This window comes from Phasianus colchicus, chromosome 2 (genome assembly GCF_987193195.1).
Source record: "Phasianus colchicus chromosome 2, bPhaCol1.hap1.1, whole genome shotgun sequence".
Classification (NCBI taxonomy): domain Eukaryota; kingdom Metazoa; phylum Chordata; class Aves; order Galliformes; family Phasianidae; genus Phasianus; species Phasianus colchicus.
In genome coordinates this window covers 97,436,156-97,458,810 of record NC_143437.1, presented here as the reverse complement: position 1 = coordinate 97,458,810, position 22,655 = coordinate 97,436,156, and the positions used below count along the sequence as shown (strand labels likewise).

At 34.6% G+C, this 22,655-nt stretch overlaps 1 long non-coding RNA gene across 2 annotated transcripts in view; it reads right to left on the bottom strand.

The window, feature by feature from the left end:
- Positions 1 to 16,849: 16,849 nt before the first annotated feature.
- LOC116240796 (uncharacterized) overlaps positions 16,850 to 22,655 on the bottom strand; it is a 53,000-nt gene continuing 47,194 nt past the window's right edge. For both annotated transcript variants that reach the window (XR_016464538.1, XR_004169407.2), the window contains one exon: positions 16,850 to 20,068. This is a non-coding gene — a long non-coding RNA (uncharacterized LOC116240796). The remainder of the gene's footprint in view (positions 20,069 to 22,655) is intronic.

The window sequence follows — 22,655 nt, the reverse complement described above, 5'->3', positions numbered from 1 at the left end:
ATGATTGCATCATGCAATTTCTTAGGAGAGCATGATCAAGGCATTACCATGAATTGCTGCCTCTATGTTGATACTTTGGGAAGATTGCTCCTCCATCTTCCATTGAATTCATATAGAATAGCCAAGAAGTTGCAAATGCTATCTCACAAAGGCCATTTTAAAACCTTTTCTATGCACAGAAATCTCAGTCCTGCACACTGACATTTCACTTTCACACTGGACTGAGCTTCACACATAGGAATGAGCTTTTTAGTTTCTAGATGTTTAAAGTCAGTCAATGTAAATCTTACTGATATCAACCTAAACATGAATTAGTTAAATTTTTGCAACTGGATTATAGACAAGGATCTTGGTTTTGGGTTGAAACGGGTTTTTCTTCTAAAGTTTCCAGATGAATACATATTTCTTAATGTCTTTTAAAAAAAAAAAAAAAAAAAAAGAGAAGGACTTGACAATTAATTAATTGCAGCAGTCGATGGCTTCTCATTTCCTTAAGTTAACTTCAAACCAGGAATGTGCTGTGCATCCTTATGAAATATTTCTGATTTTTCTTGGTCTAGGTAGTATTTTCAACAGAACAGATAAAAAATGTCCAGCATGCAAACTTGCATGTTTTCTGAAAATACATGGAGGTTATAGACCTTGTAAATTCCAGTGACTGATAGTTTCAGAGGCTCCAAGTTTCTCAGATCAGATTGTACCAGTGTTTTCTGACCATAACGTCTTGAAGTGTTTCTCTTGATTTCAAAAAAGAAAACAATCTTTTATCATACATGAAAACTTCATTTATTCTATTGCAACAAATTCATTTATTGAGAGGTATAAATATGAACTGCACTGAATGCATAAGAATTGATACTAAACATTTCTCCTGCCACCCATCTCAGTGCTGGATGTGGTTACGTCAAGATGCTCCAATTATTCCTTGAAGTGCTGGCAGAGTGGTGCAAGAGGAGGGAGAGACACGGGATGAGATCCTCAGGTGCATCCTGTGATTCAACTTATCCCTCTTGATTTTCTCCAGCCAAAGATCCAGGCTGCTGTATTTTGCTTGTATGTTTTACTGGAATGTTGCAGCTTGCCCAGACACAGGCAGGGCACACACAGGGCACCATCTCCGCTCCCACACAGTTGCAAGCTGATCCTTCTCCTTTCTATCTCCCCAAACTACAGCTTGCTGACAAACCTCTCTCTTAACTACAGTAAGGCACTGCCTACACATGTGCTGGCTGATTTGCTTTGCGCAGACCCAACATACCACCTCCACAGTCCCAGAGTCACAGCAGACTGGTTCAGTGATTAAAAGCATGAAGGAACAGCAGCGAGCAGGGCTCACGTATGCATCACTGTTTGGAGGTAGAGTGAACTTTATAAGAGATTCTTGTTCTCTCTTCTGCAAATAAAATATTTCTTCAGAGACTTCTTAGCAGAAGGTGAATAAACCACAGTTACAATAGAAGTTGCACTTCCTCCCACACAATGCATGGTATGTTGCCACCAGAAAGCCTGCTTCTGAAGTTTTCTAGATAATTGAGTAGCACTTCAGTTACTGCTGGAAGTTTCAGAACCCAAGGATGACACTGCTGCATGAAGGTTTTGATTATGTGATGTTTTTTTTGTCTTTAAGCATCCACACGTCCTGCTTCTGACCAGCTTCCCAAAGCCTTTCACCCATGTATATTCAGCAGTCAGTTTTCCTACCCTCTGTCAACCTGGGTTGCCTTTGCCGTAATGTTATGGCTTCTTATTCCTGGAAAAGTGATAAATTTATTTCTGACTTCTTTCTGATCAGAAGTCTTCCAGAGTTTGTATCCTTATAGAGTGACAGGCTTAATTTATTCATAATCATAATTCTTTTGAGATCCACTAAACACTTCAATAGAACTTGGGGTGATTAATCAAGAGTGCAGGATCTACAAGTCCAAAAGTCCATGAAAAGAAGAAGCAAAGTATATGAAATATAGACAAAATATTCTAACACCAACACTATATCAAAACAATAAGAACCTAGAGATTTAGAGGGAGATAAATGGGAGCTGCAAAACTTCTGTCAGCCTAAGGCAGGTATCTAGGTATTTTTCAGAATACTGATTTGCCCTTTCTTTGCTTTATCTGCCATTCAAGATGGTTTCCTACATCTTCAAAATTCATAATTCTAGTGGTTGAAGCTGTTATTTAATATGTTGATCTTTGGATATAATTTATTTCAGAGTTTCATATTCACACCTCTATCTGGATTTAATTGTTTTTCACACTTGGGGAAACACTGATTTACAGAAAGGTATATTTTAATATTCTTTTAGTTGTCAAATTCACCAACTATGCTGCCTTGGGGCAATGAGTCATCAGAAGTAACTGGAGGAGTGAAATGATTACTTTGAAAAGCATATTTTTAACTACAGGAGGAAATAACTTTCATTAGCATTAGATTGGCAAAGTACTTGAAGGTAATAGCTCCATCAGGCAATGTTTTTTTCCTAGTCCTTATGTCAGAAAATAATAAAAAAAATCTCTTCTTTTTTGAAACATTCTTCACAGCAGTGTAAAGTTAGATGCAAGGGCAAGTTGCAGACACTGATAAAATAAAATAAATGTTGAAGAAAATAATTGATGGTTAAAAGAGAGAAGGGAAGAAAAAAAGCCCTCAGAATACATTTTTTTTAAATGGAATTTTTGCAAAATACTTTTGGACCACAAATACAAAGAGACCCTCTTAAAACATTATAATTCATACCAAGAATCAGGCATAGTTTGAAAAGATTTCAGATAAAGCATATACACCCATAATTCTGTATAAGAAACTGTTTTTAGTTAGTTTGTTATTAGATCTGGACAAATATAAACACAGAGCACCCTTGTGCATTTTTTCCTCTGCAGTTTGCCACTTCAAATACCAGTGGCTCTGGCCAATTCTGTTCAGTTCTGGATCAATTTATGTATTCAGGCCTAAAATTAATGTACTACTGGCTGCATAATAATAATGAGACTTGTCTAACCAATAGCTTAAATCCAACATTTCCAATTTAGAGTGAGTGTGCACAATTTGCATTTCAAGCCTGTCACTGGGAAATGGAGAATATTCATATATTTGATACATGCAAATTCGTATCCAGTAATGTGTTTGTCATCCTTGCAGTGTTTGGAGCTAGAATGAATGCCAGAGATCTTTTGATTCAGTTAAATGAAATCCAACTTGATTTACATGGGTATCTGTAATCCAGCTTGATTGAGTTGAACAACAGGCTTTTATTACCTTGCCAGGACAGCATTATGCATCCATACACAGTCCAGTTCAGCATCCGTGCAGCAGATGACTTTTGCTGTCCTGATTTCACCTGAGGTAGGTGAAATTTCCTTCCTAGTAGCTGGAATGGTACTGTATTTTGGATTTAAGATGAAAATAATGTTGATAACACACCAATGTTTTATCTGTTTATCCCAGACAGAACTTTCACCATCAAGAACATTTCAGCTCCTTGTACTGCCCTTCCAAGGGTGAACTGGTAGAGGACAGAGCCAGGAGAGCTGACACAAACTGGCCAAAGGGGTATTTCATACCATATGGCATCATGTTGAGCAAGAGCACTGGGGGAGGTGGCGGCAGGGCAACTGCTGCTTAGGAACTTGCTCAGCATCGGTCATCCAGTGGTAAGCAATTGCATTGTGCATCACTTGTCTTTTAATATATTATTATTATCTCTTCCTTTTCTGTCCTATTAAACTGCCTTTATCTAAACCCACAAGTTTTATATTTTTTTTCTGATTCTTCCCCATCCCATTGGGAGAGAGCAAGCAAATTGCTGGTGTGCTGAGTTGTCTGCCAGGTTAAACCACAACAGTTTTTCTCCTAATTTTCATGGCTAATTTTTATGACAGTTAGTCCCAAGCCTCTACTTCTAGGCAGCCTACTTTGAGAAGTTGGAAAAATAGTTGCCAATAACAAAGTAGGCCAAATCCCCTACATTAATTACAGTTTTATCGGTCCATTTAGCAGCCACCATCTGCCAAGATCTGTCCAGAACTGGGGTGGTCCTCATACAAGTTTGCCAAAGTAGTGACAGAAAGCTGATTTAGACTTCCTTCAGCTTCTGGATGGAAAAATCCCTACTTAATATAAACTTCAAAACTCTTGAATTCCTCTAACTCTTTCTGTGTGGACAAGCATTATAGTCACAGTAGTTTGAAATAGTATTGGATATTGGTCTCACTGGCTGAGTGAGACCACATTTCATTTCTGCTATCCAATCTGAGAAGAAACCTTGCATTTCCAAAACTTTCCATGTTTGTTCCCACAAGTGAAATATAAAACAATAAGCTTAGGCTACCAACAACATACTTACCCTTGCAATAAATACTGCCAGGCCCTTCTTGAACTATCCTTGCTGCCTGAAGTCCCTGATGGACCACAACAGCAATGGAAGAAGCAGAGCACCAAATGACATCCATCCATCAGGTGGATACTGTGCAAGGGCACTATGGCCACTCTGGACCTGTTCTCACCTTCCTCTTTCTATGCTTGTGCACTGTATAAAGATCCTGATAATGTCCATGCAACATGTATATTATGAACATATGGCATAATGTAAATACGACTGTGACTACAGCCTAAGCTGACCTTGGCTCATTTGTATTCCTGTCAGTCGTACTTACTTCCATGCTTCTGAAATATTTCAGCTCACTAGGTCCAGCCAATCCTGGTTTCAAAGGGCTGATCCTCAAGCGTAGTCATACTGTAATCTCCAAAGCTATTTTTCTCCTTTTGATTGCTTCAAAAAGAAAATTTAAACATAGATCAATATTTGGTAACTATTTGTATATGTACTATTCCATATACAAGCCTTTGTTTTAGTATGCTGTTTACATTCAAAAATATTTCCAGATAATGGCAGATGAGCTTAATTATACAGATATACCAAACCAGGGCCACAACACTGTCACATATCAAACTTCTCACTCAAGCAGGTTTTAAACCTTAATCAAGTACCTTGTTTTGCTGCATGTTTACAAGTTAAATTAATCAATACCTTCTAATAACATTTACAGCAGGAGAGATAATGTGACTTATATGTGCTTTAGCTTTCAGCACATCAGATTGTTTTCTCCATCACTCACTACTCCTGCTCAGCATCTCAGGGCTGATGAGGTCTAGCTGTTTTGTGAATATCAAACTCACAGGTCTCTATGTGTTATCTGTTGAGCCCAGAAATATGTTTTGGTATGGCAGAATAAATATCTTTCAAATTATATGGGATAGAAATTGCAGGTGGACTTCAGAGTATCCCTCTGAAGGTGTTGAATAGCACCTTCATAAGCATGGGAAATCATGCTGTAGGAGGGGAAGATGGCTGCACCTGGGACCGTATATGCAAGCCTTATATTCTCTTATAATATTATATTTTGTTGTGTTTCTACTCATCTGGGTAGCATGAAAATATATTTTGTAAATATATCTTTATCCGAAGTGCATTATAGTAAGGTTATAATATATTAATACGGAATGATCCCTGTACAACAGTTTTCAGATAACTATATAGGTAATGGTTCCAGCACGGGATAGTTTCTCATCACAACCTTTTGACCTATTTAACAATTTTATCTTAAAACCAGAAAAACATTATAATTTTGCGAAAAAAAAAGTGTTTCATTGGTCTTTACATTGCCTCTTAGCTGCTCTTTTTCACTTTCCTCATAATTAAGCATTATATTTTCTTTTTTCATCCTTTTATGTGGGACCCGTATCAGTCTTTATTTGCAATCTAGCAGAAACAGAGGACTCTTGCTGGCTGTTTTTCATCTGGAGAATTTAAATATTTTGTTTTTCTGAATTCTTTAAGAAAAAAATAGTCTATTTAATTTTACGTTTTAAATGTATTGTTCTTTAACCAGTAATTCTAGTCTATATACAGGTTTTGATGAAGTTCCTTTCTTTATTCTCTCTCTCTCTTACTAGTTAATCATATGATGATTCTTTTACCTATTCACCCAAACTGTCTCTTTGTTTGCCCTTCTATTTCCCAGGGTCAAAAGCATTACAAAAGAAATAGATCTTGTGCAGGACTAAAATTCAGCTCCAGTGAGACAGGTTTCCCCATGGGACAAAGCACTGCTATTATTTCATCCTTCACTAGATTCGCTCTGCCTACAAAACCAAGATGAAGTGGTAAGTGACACATCGCTTCACTTTAAACACTGAATGCAGAGTGAAACTTATCTCTTTCCTCAAACCTCTTCTAAAGAGGTGGGAACATATTGTTGAATGGGGTGGGGAAGATTTATATCCATGTATGGAAGTTCACATTTATTATTTATAAAACACATGTTCTGAGATGTGACATCATTTTTACAAATCTGAAAAATTCATTATGCTACCTTCTACCTCTGTATTTAAGAGAAAAGGAATAACAGTTCCAGCAAAATGTTCCAGACAGAAATTGATATTTCTTTCTTTTTTTACTTAATTTTCCAGCACATCCAGGATGTTCCCAGCAGGATTGTCTTCGTGAACTATAGGACCATGAGATTGGAGGTAAAATCTATGATTCCTTTCATCATTTTGCTCAGCCAAAAAGTGGTAAATTGCAGGCTTGGTAGTCTCTGAACAGGTTTCTTCTAGTCTCATTTTATCTGCCAATGATTTGTCCACATTCTATAGCTTTTGTTTTCTTGTATATTTACTGTCATATTATAAAACATTTGTAGTGCTTCATGCCTATTTTTATAAATAGTTTGTTGTTTTTTTTTTTTTAATGCATTTATGCACATAAACTGTTTGTATGCTTACTTGTGACTTTGATTCCACCTCAAAGGATTAAATTTCCTCTGTGCCAACTCTTAAGGCATTATGATTTTTAAAGCTTGGAATAATAGCTAATTTTGAACAAAATAAGAGAAAAACTACAATTTCCTCAGCTATAGCCACAGTTCTGAACCATTTCAAAACAGAGTACAATGGGCTTGGAATATGATCCTCCTGAGAACAGTGTAGAGATACATGAATTCGCATAAGATTGAATTTGATTTAATGTTATAAGCTTTTGAAAGTTTGCAACATTGATTGTGATAAGGAGTGTGTTCCCTTCATGTGCATCTAATTGACTCAGTGGACTTCGTCAGTGGACTTCGTCCAGTGAACTTCGTCTTTGTGTCTTAAGCGGATTTATTCACGTGAGACTCATAGGGTGCTAGATGAGAGTTTTCAAAGTGGGGGATTTTAAAATCATGTTACAAAACAATAACAAAGTGGAGGTAGTTCAAATGAAATCAAAGTGTGAAAACTAAAGTATTTGTGAAACACAAAGCTGCTCATTCACTTCACGCTGAACAAATTAATTTTGTATAATTTTGAAGAGTCACTACTTAAATTTAGGTGCGTGTTTAATGAACATAACAAACTTCCAAACTTGAATAAGAATGATATTTTCTTAAGATTTAAAGCTACGCTATAATCTTATCTGACTAATGACAATTCAAGGTCTACTCAATGAAGTATTCTGCAGTCACAGTGGAGCTGCATAGGTGGAAGACAGGTCAAATGTTAACCTTAAATTTTTCCAAGAAACATTAGCCTGGAATAGTCTGTGCTTTTCCTCCAAGAAAAGATTTTTCTCAATAGTATTTATTTCTTTCACTTGTGTTTAAAAAAAAAAAAAAGTTATTTGACAAAATGTAGATTGTACAGTGGAGCTATCCGCATCTGAGACAAGTGTATGGTGACTTGTATGGCCAATGGGAAGAACTGGCACTTGTGTGTGCAAAAGTAATTACAGATGAGATCAACTGCATGCCAGGACTTTTTTGTGTTTACTCTCTGCAAAGGACATCTGGATCTCCAGGTTGGATATGTGTACTACAGGCACATGAGATTGCATGAGTTCAATTTAGCATTTCATTGTCACCTCAAATAGCATTATTAGTGTCATATTAGGACACTATCTCAATGTTCCATATTGATGTATCAGTATGATGCCATCTTAACGTATCAAATGCCCTAGTATGGGCATTTCTTACAGAACTTTTGTATTCTTCGCTTATGATCTAACATAATTCAACATGTTCCTTTCTAACTTTTTTCTATTATTACTGAAGTTTACCTGTGCATTAGTAACATAAATTCTTAGAAATACTTTGGAGAAGAGTTAATAAAAAAGATAAGATACACTTTGTTTTACTTCAGTGAGTAAACTTTTCAAAGTATTTACACAAAGCTTCTGTGGCAATTTGCAAAAGATGAAAATAAAGGGATATCTTGAAGGAAAAAGGAAAGCATTGAACAATGACTGTACAAATGGATGAAACCATATTAATCAGTAGGGAATTAAAAAAAAAATCACAAAACCTATTGATTTCATAACAATCTACTGAAAAGTCTATTCCCTTTCTTGCTTAAAGAGGAAAGATATTCCCACTGTTCAACAATTGCAACAACACCAGATCAATCTTTTGAGGTTCTACACCATTTAAAGGTTGATTGGTTTTTCAAGCTGTGCCCACTCATTGATTCCACCTCTGAAACATGCCAGTAAATAAAAATTCCTGATCAAAACATTTATCTTGATGAGACACTTATTCACAGAGGAAATTATTTGCAAATACCATGTTCCAAATAAGAGTACCCTGACCTGCCTTACACAAGTCCAGATAAATATCATTAGTTTGTCTTCTCCTGTTGACTAATGCTATCACTCCATCGTAGAAGACTGCCACATTGGTCAGGCACAATTTATCCATTGTGAAGTTGTGCTGGCTTATCAGATCACCTCTTTGTCAATAGGAGAAAGAAGTTCAAGGATCAGTTCCTGAGATACTACTGATAAGAGTGGGAAGCTTCGCCTACTCAGAGAAACAAAGTCAGAGCACCACTTGCTCAGGTGATCAAAGGACATTATGTGTCCCAATCAAGAATTTCAATTTCACTGAAAATCACTCTTCCTTAAAAAAAACCTAAAGATTCTTTTTCATCCTACAGTTCAATATATTTCATTTTGATGCTATCTTGACAGGAGCTTCACTTTCTATTTTTTCTCATTTTGTTGGTATTAAAAAAAAAAAAAAAAAAAAAAAAAAAACTTGATTATGCATTAGATACATATATTTTTAGTAACACTCATGCTTCATTTTTATTTCTAGATTTCTACTTTTATGTTTTAATTTCTGTTGTGAGGTGGAATTAAGCTTGACTTCTGTAGTTTCTCACTCTTTCCACTCCTTTTTCAACTCCATGATATAGATTTGTTGCTGATAAGTAAGTTCCTATTACTATTCCATTAAACTTTTTGTTTGTTTCAAATATACTTGTGATGTTCATTAATCCATATTAACATCAAAGTCAATACATTCATTACAGTCTACAAGTCTCATCAATTTAGTAGTAATAAATAGTAGCTGAAGCTAGTATTCTATTTCAAATACATCTAAGTCTGTTGGCTAACATCTAATAGATGTCTCAAAGGAATCCCTTATTGCGGCTCTTATAAATCCCTCCACTAAAGGAATCCTTAATTAAGTTAATATTTTCATCAAATGTCTTAGATTTTGGGCCAAAACACAGCTACTTGTCATGTACTCACCCAGTGGCTATATCCTTTTAAGTTTCCCTTTGCTGCTCCAAGTTTTACTTCCTAATAATTGCATGATCAAACACAAAATGGCTACACTCATTAAAGAAACAGAAGTGTCACATTTTGAGTATTTAAAAGGACCTTTGCTACACATACTGACAGTGAGGAACAAAACAGGGAAATTGATGCACAGCAATTGAACAATATAAATGCAGAGCAAACACATGAAGTTCTCTCTTCAGGTCTCAGTTTACAAGCCTTTAGTCTGCAGTGATGTTGCACAAGTATAATATGAGGCAGAACACAGACTTCTCCAATGAATAATCAAGAGCCAAGGCAAGACTTCTGATCCGTGTATAATGACACTTTTTGCTAGCCTCTAAGATCATCAAAGGCACTGTGTGAAGAGCTTCATAATTGTTTTATTAAAGTGTTATTAAGGGTGGGATTAACTGAAATCATTTTAGTTTCTTACAAGAGTACCTAAAGAGATCTTTATGGCAATACTTCCGATTATGAAATTATTCTAGGAATTCAAAAGCATCACTATGTTCTACTCCAGTATATAGGGGAAATCAGATAAAATCACTTAAAATCCCTGAAATAAATGTTAAGTGCAGCCAAAAAATTGGCTCATTGTATAATAATGCCTGGAAAAGACACACAAATTTTCCACTTTTCTACATTAAAGATGAATCATATTTTTTTGTTTCAGCAGCAAAACTAAAACAAAGAGAAGGTGTATGCCAGGAACAAGGGGGAGAAGGAAGACTTGAATCATTATGAATTGTTGAAGAGCTCGGTTTAATATGAAAAAAAATATTACAACAATCTGCAAATGAATGAGCCATAGAAGAGAGAAAGCCATACTTTTGTATTAAATCAGTCCATTCATTTAACAGTTGGATGTGTTGATAGCTGAATTACCATCTGCCATATAACCAGATGTTTTCCATCCATGTTTTAATGAATCTTATTTTTCTAATCAACTTTGCACAGAGTAAAAATCTGCTTTTATGAAGCGCTACATTTTCCTTCCACTGCACTACTTTGGCCTGTCAAAATTGCAGATTATTTTATCAAATTAAAGTGTTTATGTGACTGTACTTCCTTTTATGGTATGAAATGCACCCTCAATTAAGCAGTGATTCTCTCCCATCCTTTTAAAAGTGAAGTAGTGACACTGCAGGCTTTCCTAAAGCAAGGCTGTGGCAATCCATCTGCAATTTGAGTTAAAGCATGAAGATATTGGAATAATTACCTCCTGCTATTACTCATGGGTTCTCGAGTAATTACCTGTTTCCATTTCCATTTTATTTGATTCAGTAATTACCTTCAGAAAGACTGGTTGGATGTCCACTACCTTAAAGGACTGCAGTCAAATTAACCAGTAAAGATTTGTCTAAAATTGTCAGCATGAAATTAAAATGCAATATGATGTATATGAATAGTAAAGCAGTAAAAAATTCTGTGTAACTCTTTTAACTTTCATTTGTTGAAGGTCACAGAAAGTGGCATGGATTTACAAGCAGGGGAGAGAAGATTAACATTTGTTCTCACAGATCATGCAGTCAGTTTACTGTAGAAGAATATCTTTGTTCCTTAGGTCTGATTTGTCACACAGTGTTATATGACCACAGTGGTACAGCTTGTTGCAGGATGAACTTCTGTGATATTTGATGGCTTCCGTTTTGTTTTATAATAGATGTATTAATGTTTTTGTATAATACTATTGACTGATGATAAGAAGAAATTAAATCTGTTACTCCCAAAATTTGTGGGTTTGGCAAAATACGTAATTTTTCAGTTGGTCTTTAATATCTCTATATGCATAATGCACTCTCACGAAGCCCATACTACTAATACAAATGACCAAAAAATATTTTGAAATTCCTTATAATGTATGGTAGATTTATTCACCTGTTCAATTATTATGCTATTTTATAGGAGTAAAGCATCTACCTTTTTAACAGGTAAGAAAAAAAGTGATTTACTTATTTATTTCTTAAAAGGCACAAAGAAGAGAACTTACTGTGCTTTTTTCATCACAGAAATACTTTCCACAAGAATTCTCATGGTAGCACATCTGTTAAGTATTGTTGTTTTTTTGGTTTTTTGTTTTGTTTTGTTTTTTAATGAAAACATTTGTGGTTTTTTGTTGTTATTGTTTGTTTATTTTGTTCTTTTTAATTTTGATCTTGTCATAGCTATGTATCTACTAGCACTTCTTTTTGTTGTCTCCCAGTGTTCAGCCTCAGGCCTATATTTATACATATTCTTTGTACATAGTTAAAACAATGGGGCAGCAGCTTCCTATCTTGCAGAAAATTCTTAGCATGGGCACCTCAGAATTATCATTCCTTTGGGAAGTGTTCACCACTGAGGTTCATCAATAAAAGCTGAACAAACATTTGAAAAAAGTGAGTCTGATGAAAGGTAATGTCACAAACACACAGAAGACCAATACAAATATATAAAAGGTCAGAAAGTTCATTACAATTTCCTCAACATACTTTTCAGCTACAAGCCATACGGTCTGTACTACAGTATACATTGGAATAGGCCCCTGCCCCTCTTGAGTGATTCAGTATTAATCACAATAGAGACAGAGAGCTAATTGCTTTACAGATCAGTGGTTATGTCATCATTTGGTGAAGGAGAAACAAACTCTAACATAATTTTTTTTAATAAATAAATACTTATGCCAAACAGAAAGCTTCAGCTAGAAGACTGACAGTCTGAATTTTGAACAGTCCTTAAGGCAGTGAATTAGAAAACTTACTAGCTTAGCCTGACATCCAGGTTGAAGCCGATCACATGAGTTAGAGGTTAAACAGGATTCCAAGGGTTTTTTCTCTCAAATTAATATCATAACTTTACAATGCAAGGCAAAATTCTCCTACTCTTTGATCTTGTGAATACAGCCTTTTTAGCCCTAAATATTTAAAAGAAGTTTAAGCCTGGAAAATAAAACTTATACAAAAAAATCATTTAAATTTGGAAAAATCTTTTGCACTGAATGAAGAGATAGGAAGTTTCCTTTCTGACTTCTTACTCTCAGTTCTAATTTATCTCTTAATTGAAACATCAAAATGATACAAGTAATCATTCCAAGGAAAGCAGTCAACAAAACAAACAAAAAATTTCAGATACGGCCATGCTGCTTCTATCCCTTACTGATGTAACACTGCTGTTTCATCGCCATTTTGATTCTTCTGTCCCCTTTTCAGCTTCTGCTTGGAGGACCCTAGTTAACTAGGGTAAAACTCATCTCCACAGTTTTGAAAAGTGATAATGCTATCTCAGACACTTGATTTCATAGAAAGGTTTCCAGAGCCCCTGACCAGAAGATATTGGGGTTCTATTTATTGCAAAGGAAAATATCAGAGTAGAGACAGATGTTTTCCAGAGGCAAAAGAGAAAAATCTGAGTCTAATAATGGCAATTACATTTCTTGTTATGCTTCTGGCCTTCTTGACTAGGAAATACTATTTAGGGATAGAAGTTGCCTAGTCTCCTGACATTTTTCTTTTACTCTACTTTGTATTGCTGTTGCTGCTTTCTCATTACCATTGTGCATAATCTTAGAAGACATTTTATGAAGAATCTGAAATCTAACAATGAATGGCACATGCTCTGTATATTTTTATTACTATAAGTTAGTATAAATGTCAAACAGAAGAACTACACAAGGAGATTGGACATGATTACCCTGAACAATAGCCTTCCACTCAAAAAGGACTCCTATACAAAGTACCAACAGTGCTCCGAGAAAAAGAAAATTTAATTCACTAAAGATGTATTTTACCATAGCTCAATATTCTACTCATTACAGGCCAGCTTCTAGGAACTGTCTTTCTAACTTTAACAAACTTGTTTGAATGAAGAGGCCCATAAATATAGGAGATCTTTTTCCTCAATATGCTGTTAGAAATTTTAGTAGGTACTGGTGCTTATTGAGGACAAAAGTACGACAGAACAATTCCTCTTGTATCAAATTTTTCTTTTTCTTTTTTTTTTGTTTGGAACTGTCCCTCTCAGTAATAAAATCTGTGAATTATTATCTTTCTTCTTCCCAAGGATACCTTATCTTCCCTCTCTGAATTTATGTTCCATGAGATCTTACGAAGGCTACGAAACCAAGATGCTTATTACGTCCTCTGTGGGAAACCACTATTCACATTACTTTAGTTCCTCAGTGCCAGGTCTTCAGCGTGTTCTTTGAGTATCTGTGAACCTATTCTGAACAAAAAAAAACTGACAGGGAAACAAGACAGGATCCTTTCCATCCACTAGTGAACTAAGTAAGTTTAGATTTAACAAAAGGATAGCAACATCTAGTATATCAACATACTAGCATGAATATGAGTCAATTCTATTCACTTTATATGGCTTTCCCAAGTACATGGCTTATTTAACTTTCTGTTCCTCAGAAACTTCACTTGACATTTATCTATAAATACTGAGGATACGGCTGTATGAGGACAGCCAACGTAACTGATAAGACTGACAATGACATATTGTGCTTTGAGACGGATATATAAAACACCTGGCCTACTGGCAGAATGACACTCTGAAGTCTTGAAAGTTCATTAAATTGTTTTAGACAGCTTCCAGAGGGCACACTGTTTAGTAACTGAGCTAACACAATCCTCTATTATTTCCCAGAGCCTGCAACAAATTTGAAATGTATGCTTATTACTTTGCTTTACTGGCTTAACATTGCCTGAAAGGAAAAGCCTGCCAATTTATGTCTTATGGTTGTTTTATGACATGAAAAGAGCACTTTTCTACTAAACATTACAAAAAGCAGCAAACAAACTTTGTTATCATTGACACTGAACAGAGAATCAACAAAAGATGAGGGATCCTGGGATCAGCATACTTAAATATCAAAAATCAATTAAAAAACACAATTGCAACACATAATAATTTGGCTTTAAAAAAGAAAACTGAATGTGTTCATTGTGCCATAAATTTAAAAGTATCACTTTAGAAGAAATAGAATACAAATTCTGTTTAATCTTTGGATGATATATGTGTTTTTTGTTGACTTTATCTAGTGTAGCATCTTATTCTCTTATCTGTATTATAAAGTATTAATCATTGACTCAGTAGAAGCTACGTATGAACAAGAGAGAAGCACTCATGCTAATACTGTTTACTAATGAAAAAATTATTAGTATTTCTTTATGTGTTCAAGAGTATAATACCACTTACCAGATAATATGAACTAATACTTGTTTTATAACAGCCAGTCATTTTCATTGTATTCTGGTGATGTTTAAAAAGATATTCCCTCAAAAATTTATTTCTAAAAGCTGAATTATAAATTAATTATATATAAATGTCATTTTAATTTCATGGAGATTCAATTGCTCTTTTCAATTCACAGTGACATCAACCTTTTTATTAAAATTTATTCTCATTTTATACATCAAAACAGTAGAAAAAATCACATGCATTCAACTTTCATAAAGTTCATGGAAAGCAGCTTTTGTATCTGCTAATGTGTGGAAAATATTGTGGGCCTTCGAGGCAGTCATTGAACATGATTATTTTCATCTGTGTAGAATAAAATCATGGCTTCTGGAATGGCATTTTTCTGTCATTATGGCAAGGATTCCTCCTACTAGAATTCAGACATCTGATCAAAGTGCCTAGGGAGAAAGCAAGCTGACCAAAACTTACAGTATTCAATTCATTAGCAAGAACATCATGTATTTTAGTCCAACCACCCCTCACCTCTAATAGAATATTACTTCCTTGAGAAAACAAGATGTTTGAATTACCTATTTTATACTTCCAGGACTAGTGAGCAGAGAAGGGTCACTTTGGAAAATATAATTTGTATTTGGCAGAAGACATAGGGGTTCCAACAAGCATTTTAATAAGAGCTCTCCATGAGAACAAAATGTACTCTGTTATATTCATCTGAATTTTTGTCTCCAAGACGATATCCTTGTAAATCTATCAAATATGGATCAGTCAAAAAACTCTTCTTTCTTTAATTTAAAATCTACATTTATTTTATTTTAAATGAAAAAAAAAAAAAAAAAAAAAAGAAAGAATAACTATAATTAATATTATTTTTGAAAAGTATGAAAGAAAAAATGAAAATATAAGGAAAGGCAGAAGCAGTCACATGAGTCTTGAAATAAAGCTTGGATGAGTCAGTAAGTTAGAGCTCCTTCACAGATCATTAAATTTGATGATGAAATTCATGCATAAAGCTTTATGACCTGCAAAATAAATAGTCCAGGAACTGCAGAAGCTGTCCAGTATGTCAAGGATAAGCAGATGTGCAGCACAGAGTTTAAAATCAAAACAAAAGAGCTTTCCTGTTCTACCCAGTCACTGTTAGCGTATGGTGTGTCTTAAGGAACCTTTCACACTGACTAAGCCTTGCAGATATAATAACTTCTTCAGGATTCCACATCTCCCCTTTTGAGGTATACAGGATGTAACCACCAACAGCGAATATATTCTTCACGTTTTTATTCTCACTTTTTTTTTTTTAACCAAATTGCTTTGAAAATTAGAAGTGAGAAAGTGTCATGTGTCTATGTAAGATAAAAGTCAATGTATTTGCTAAGATGTATTTGCAACAGAAATTTCTCTCCAGAAATGAAGACAGACTCTAGTAGTTTAGAAAAGAAACTATGTGCGTAAAAATTACTCAAGATAAAAAAAAAATAATTTTTGTGATGACTTCAAATGAAAACATCACTGCCAAATATTGGAAGAAGTGTTCTAATCATTTCTATGCCTTACAAACCCACCCAGTGTATTCTAAACTCCCACTAGATTCCATCTAAAATTGCAGCACACAGAACATGTGGCAAGGAATATGCAAAATGTGGAAAAGAGCCAAATAAAGCTCAATAGCTTCTGTGAAAATAAATATGTATGGAGATTTACCCTTCGCATTCAGTAGTGAAGATTCCAGTCAAGAAATGCAGAGTTGCAAAGATATTAAATAATTGAGAAGAATGTTCTTATAAAAAAGGCAATCAAACAAGGATGTCGTATCTTTCTAACTCATTTTTAAATTTCCTCTGAATAAGCCAGTACCTTGAAGCAGTATTTTGTTTGTAAATCTGAGCATTTTCTAGAAGCACAAAAAGAAAAGAGAACATAAATTTTGGACTAAAACTACTATTTTGGAAATTCTGAATAGATTTCTCAAAGAAGTTAGCCCAGGAAAGAAGTACTAACAGAAATACATTTTTTCTAACTTGAGCAGAGTTATTAATACAACTCATAGTACATTGCTACAGATGTAAAAGCTATCAAACTGTCTGGGAAAGCTTTTTCTTTAAATACAGGCTTGCAGATGTTCAATCACTTGGCATTTGCAAACAGAATAAATATGATGCATACAGTATATATTCCCATTGGCCCTCTGTGACCCAGGCTTGCTTTTCCCCTAAAGAAAACATAAAGCATTGATGCACTGTTCTTTTCCTTTGCTATGAAATTTAATAAAATAATGACAAAAACATTTGCTACTGTATAACCAGCAGTAATATTTTAGGTCAAGAGTTGAAAGTCACAGCTGAAAACTAGTTATAGAAAGTTTTCCTGCTTTCCTGTTATTTTTTTCTCCTATAAGTTGCAATTTGGAAAGCTTGCTAGTAATTCAAAGGGAAAGCTTATCTCCATGCCAGAATAAAATTATTAAGTGAAAGGTGTTTTCATAATAATGAATACTCAGAAACCTGCAATTTTTGCAAATTTAATTTGTTGTCTATTGTACATTCAAAAAGAAGGGAAATTTATTTCACATTAATTATTGTAATGGAAGAAATATCTGAGGTCTACGTTAACATCATTCCAAGATCATACTTGGCTATTGTCTTCAAATAGTGCTTGTTCATTCATTGGTATGTGAGGTACAATACATTTTGTTTTGTTTTGCTTTGTTTTTTATTTTGTTTTGGTTTTTGTTTTGTTTCTTTTTACAGTGTGAAAGAAGCATGTTTTTATAAAAGTTTTCAATGGTAGCTTATGATATATGGCAAAAGAAGACATATACATCTGGTGTCATACAAGGATAGCTATTCTGTAATTGCTCTACTTTAGTAGCTCTACAACTCTTTAAATAGAGTAAGAGCCTCTTATTCTCTTTATTTTCATTTATTTTTCACAGTGAGAAGTGTGAGCAAGAATGCTTTCATGATCACACAGAACCATCACGTGAATTAATATCCATGTGTACATAGCTACCATCACAGTAAAGTAATTTATAAATCCAGAAATCTAGTTTGGAATTTCAGCATTGATTTTAGATGAAAATATTCTCTTTCCTGACAGAAATACAGGGAAATCAGTTTGAATTAATTCTATTTTTTAGAAATGTAAATGTATTTAATGATCTCTCTGCTGCAGAGCAGCAGATGTGACTATGTTTTAGGCTCTGACGCATATCTGGTTGAATTACTTGGAGTACCTTGAAAAGATGAAAGATCAGGAAAATTCTGCTTTACAGGTAAAATAAATCCAATTTTTCCTTTTAGAAATGCAGAGGATAAGTTCTGCTCATTCTAACCCCGTTTTACTGCAGATACACCTGTGCTGTTTATAGAGATACATCAGTGGCAGGTAGACCATATGGTAAGTGTAGAAAATACGTTTTATGGCACGAAAGAGTATCAGGTGCTTAGTTTTATTTCCTCATTTTATTCACTGGCATCTGCATTTAAAAACAAAATGAGAAGCAAGCAAGCAACCAACCAGCAAACAAACAAACCCACAAACTTCTCTTTCCAGTGAATTATGATAATACATTTATGATAATAAATAATTCATCTATATTTTGTAAGCATCTTAGAGAATCCTAGATTATATTCTAATCTAGCTTCATCATTTACACAGATATAAAGAGGGGGTAAAATATAGAGCAAATATCTGTCAAGTTAGCAATGTAGTATAAAGTAGGTCCTTCCTTACCACATACATTTCTCTATATTCCATAGCAGGTCTGTGTTTTGTATACAAGAATTAAAGCTCAAGGCTGATCAGCATTTTTGCATTAAGATTTAACAATCTTAAATTCTAAATTAGTAGCAGACAAATTTGACCAGTGAAGAAATATAAGGTTAAAAAGCCTCTAGGTCATTTAAATCTATGCAGTTTGGATAGGCACAATTATACTCAATAGCTGATTATCCAGTTCATAACTAAAAAAAAAAAAAAAAAAAAGAAAAAAACTAAAAAGTTCTGCAATACTAATTAGTTTCAGTAAACAGAATTAAAAAAAAAAAAAACTTCCCTTGATCTTTTCCTGTTTGAGAAATGCACCATTTTCCCTCCATCCATAAATTTTCCTTTTTCTGAGTAAAATTACAGATCATTTGTTCTGTCAAAGACAGTGCCTCATAACTGCCACATTTGTTTTTCAGCTAACATCAAAATAGAAAAAAAAAGAAAAAAGAGAGAAAAAAAGACATTTCACTATTCTGCATAGTCTATATGAATATATAGAATGACACCTACAATTAGCTGCAAATGGAAATAGGTATGCAAGGAAATTCAGCTGTTTTTTCACAATATTGAATCAATCTGAGTCTTAAACAGAATATTCTTCAAAAGTTTGGCACGAAAGTTCAGTAAAAGAAATTGATGTAATTAATTTGACTTGAGTACCATTAGACCATTAGTTGAACCATTCACAAACCTATAGAACTGTATCTTCCTGCCTATGTGAAATGACAGATTTATCCTTACAATGTCAGCTTTGTTTCCTTGAATGCAACCTGTATCTAATCAGGCTTTGTCTGAGTTTGGAAAGCACATTCTTTAAGTCATTTTTCATGCTGGACTTGCACAACGAAGCTTCTGGATGGTTCAAAAATAGTAAAAAAAATAGTAATTTAGAGAACGTTAATATGAAAGAGAAACAGACTTGTCTGAAATTTTCTGCAGTACCTTTTAGTGAAAAGTCACTGAAGCACCTTTTTTAAGTTCTAAGGTGACTTATACTCCTTCTTCCCTTTACTGTCAAGTCTAGTCACTTTCCAAAGCAGAATTCAGGTTGTTTCTCAATGTAATGACTTTTTATGTTCAGTGATGTTAAAAAACCTCTGTAGAATCATAGCAATTTCAGTGTGTCTTCTACTGGTCAAAGTTAGTGACGAATCTTATTCATAATACTCTGATGCTGATGAACTCACCAACAGTATGGAAGGCAAAGGTCTGAGTTCTTGAGGACTTGAAATATGATGTCGTACACTGTGGACAATTGTCTTAAATGATACTCTTTGATCTGTGCTGGCGTCGGTCTAAATTTCAGGCTGGAGGAAGGTGATGGAAAGTTGTTTTCTTTTTCCACAACATTGAAAAGTCTTGGATATTGCAGCATAATAGGGAAAGAGATGATCTTTGAATTCAGACATTTGTTTTAATTATGTGGGAAGCCACGTGAACTCAGTGGTATGATAAAAATAAATTTGCAATAGGTATCTTGTAAGTGCTCTATTTTGACCTATGGATTGAGTAGAGCCAAAGTCCTGTGGGGGGAAAAAAATCACATGGGATGATCAGACATCTGTTCTTTGTATGTGCCCCAGTCTCCGCAGGGGAAATAACTCTCCATTTCCTGTACATATTACAGACACTTACTAGACATTAAAAGAATGTGAAGTACCATTGTGGGTTGTGGAAGACATTTATTCCAGCAATGATAAGATCATTCACTTTGCCTCCCTCATGCTTTTCATCCAATTGCTTGCTAACATCCTTTCCTCCATCTCTGTCACTTCTCTGATTATCCTCTCTTCTCTGTCTTTTCCAGACTCTCTTCTCTCCCAAAACATAACTTCTAATCTTATTTACAGTGCCTTCCTTTGGTGAAAACAACATCCCTAAGGAAATAAGCTAGCAAATTTTAAGACTTCATTCCATAAATTATGTGCAGTGTAGCTTTTCTAAGCCTGATAAAGTCATATTTAAGCAATTTTCAAGACACGTCAGAAAGTAAATTTTTGAAATTGGGTTGGTCATGTCCTTCCTCCCCCTAGACAGATTCCAATTTCCTATCTGTATATGCACATTAAGGTGGTAGAGCTTCACCATGAGGCAGCTGTAAGGATATCCTTGGATGGCCAAGACAAGGCATTTTCAGAAAGAGTAGAGTTGTTTAAGGTGGAAGGGGGAAAAAATATTCAGTCTGAGTTTCTGCTGTTTAAAGTGATCTATGCCAAGAAAATAGTGCATGAGATATAGAAAGCAGGATAAAGGGGGTTGGCAGAAAAATGTTTGCAGCCACTACAAACTAGTAAAAAATACTTCTTGGGAAAAAAAAAAAAAAAAAGAAACAAAAAAAAAGTCATTATAATGTGACTGCAACCAGAGAATCTTGTTAAATTACAGATTTATCTTAAAGAATTTTAACTATCTGCACTGTGCACCTGTTGCTTACCAGGACAGAGATTATTACCATGGGGTTACTCTTTATGCACTCAGGTATGCTATAGTTGACAAAGATAAAAAGTGTGTAATATGATTCATCTTAACGTAGTACAAAGCAAATACATATATTCTTTTTTGCATTAGAAAGTAATAAAGTAATGAAGCACTCAGAACCATAACAGAGAAAAGAGCAGGCTAGAGCAATACTATAATTTAAACTTGAGATGCTCATCTGCTCAACATTAGAAACTTTTGCTTGGCTAAACAAATTCTGATTCATTTGTACCTGATGAAGGTTTCAGAAAGTGGCAAGTACATGGAAGGAAAATAGAAATTGTATGAATAGAAAATTAAAATTCTATAGAAAATACATTTTTCTGTTTAATTTTACCTACATTTTCTGAACAACTGGAAGAAAAATGCAAGATGGATTCTGATTAGAATTATACAAAATATATTTTGGCATCAGAAGAATTAAAGCTAAATTGACAAGCAGGTAAATACTGAAGGCAAAAATTTATGGAAAATGTATGCTTTCCCAGGAGTTCAGGAATCATAAGGTAATCATAATCACAAGTGAAATGAATGAGAATGCTACCTATTTATTATGCAATGGTTGGAGAGAAGGAGGGAGAAGAAGATGGATTTTTAAGAAGTATCAGCAAAAAGCAAGGCTCAAAAACTGTGCTGAACCCACACTGAACCTATATGTCAATTTGAAAAATTCCATGAGCCAGAAATGTTAGATGGGAAGCAAGTAACCCTAGCTGCCTTTAACAGCACTGAATGTGAACTAACTGTGTAACCAAGCAAGATATGCATTATGAGACTGAAAGAGTCATCCATATTCAACATTCTTGTAAAAATCACTGAACAATATATATTATTCAGTTCATATATGAAGTCCAGTTAAAAAGAGATAGCTGTGATAGGCTGCACTTAAAAGGGAATAAACTAGAATTTTATCTCTAATTTTATCCTACCAGTAGTAACACTGGATAGAAGGAAGAGACTAAGAGTCTTAACTGATTTTTACAAAGAAATGTATGCACTTTCACAGTGTTTTTCATCTGAAGACCTCAACACTGTTATGAACACCAAGTCTGATTCCTCATCCCTTTACTCCTGGATGGTAATTGATTTTAGTACAAAACATATTACTACAATTCTATGGACAGTAATTTATATTGGCTTTGTGCAACTGTTGATTATTTCATAACTTCCAGACAATCCCATGGAGGCCAATGATAAAGAGTGTTAGGCTCTTTGAATTATTTTGTTATGAATAGCATGTGCATGTCTCCTAAATACCTTAACTACACGTTGCTTAGTAAGCCATGGGAAACCTCAGCAGCAACACTGATTTTCTTGGATCTACAAGCCTTCTCTCTGACATACAGAATCTTCCTAATCTTTTTTTTTTTTTTTTTTTTCCACAAATTCCACTGATTTTGCTTCTTCTCCTTTACATTCTTTACCAGACGTTTATTATTTTTCTTCACAGAATCACAATATAGATGGGAAGGGCCCTCTGGATCCATTGGGCCCAGCCCTGGTCCAGCAGGGACACCCAGAGCAGGATGTCCACATCATGTGCAGTGGCTTTTGGAGATCTCCAAAGCCACTGGGCAGCCTGTGTTCCATTACCCACAGTGCACAGAAGTGCTCCTGGTGTTCAGAGGGAAC